We start from the raw sequence: 1,260 nt of genomic DNA on the forward strand, positions 1-1,260 counted from the left end.
AAAAAAGGAAAGGCCCTCCTGAGACCTGCTTAATTAACATAATAAGCATTACAATTTTCTGTGCATTTGTTCCACTTTATTTATTGGGCACCTACTTTGTGCAAATTTTAGGCACTTAGGACTCAGCAGTGAAAGTCTCTGTTGTTATAGAGAAGGAAAACAGAAAATAAATGTAAATAATCATAAAATACAGAATATAAACAAGGTAGAATGCGATGGAAGAGAATAATGCAAGGTAAAGGGATGAAAATGGGGCATTGGGGTACGGGTCAACAGTTCAGGCATCGCTGTATGTGGGGTCTGGAATGGAACAATTAAGTTATTGTATGGCAGATGGTGAGAGCCAAGTGTCTCACTGTTGGAGTGGGAGTTACAAATAAATAAGCGAGGTGAGGTGGTGACAGTGATCCATGTGGTGATAGATTAGAGTTGAAGACATCAGTATGAACTCATATTTAGCTTAATGCAGCTGGTTAAAAGGGAAGTGTAGTTATGTTATATATACATAGTACACACATAGACCTCCTTGCTCTGTTGGCTGAGAGAGCATTTTAAGCAGCAGCAAACACAGTCAAAGCAGGAGCATTTTAAGCAGCCGCAAACACAGTCAAAGCCTAGATCTTGGTTTCTAACATCATTTTCCAGTAAAAGGAACCAGGGCTGCTCCTTGGAGAAATGGCTGATTCCAGGAGGACTGGAGCAAGGAAAGTAGGAGATGGGCCTGGAGCATTGCACAATACCAGAAAAAGGACACTCAGCAAAGAAAGGGATCTGGGGAGTCTCTGTTCTACTCAGTTTTGCTGTGAACCTAAAACTGCTCTAAAAAATAACATCTGTTAATCTTTGTTGTTGTTGTTGAGACAGAGTCTCGCTTTGTCGCCCAGGCTGGAGTGCAGTGGCACCGTCTTAGCTCACTGCAGCCTCCACCTCCTGGGTTCAAGCGATTCTCCTGTCTCAGCCTCCCGAGTAACTGGGATTATAGGCATGTGCCACCATGTCCAGCTAATTTTGTATTTTCAGTAGAATTGGGGTTTTTCCATGTTGGTCAGGCAGATCTTGAACTCCCGACCTCAGGCAGTCTGCCCACGTCAGCCTCCCAGAGTGCTGGGATTGCAGGCATGAGCCACCATGCCCTGCCTATTAATATTTTAAAAAGGGCAGGCCAACACTATTTTAGGTAGTTTAGATATTTAGAACTGAATATGGTGATGGGGCAAGCCAAGTTGGTATCAGAGTGGTGACAGGCCAGCTTGGCTGATG

Source organism: Colobus angolensis, unplaced genomic scaffold, assembly GCF_000951035.1.
Source record: "Colobus angolensis palliatus isolate OR3802 unplaced genomic scaffold, Cang.pa_1.0 Scaffold72, whole genome shotgun sequence".
Lineage (NCBI taxonomy): Eukaryota > Metazoa > Chordata > Mammalia > Primates > Cercopithecidae > Colobus > Colobus angolensis.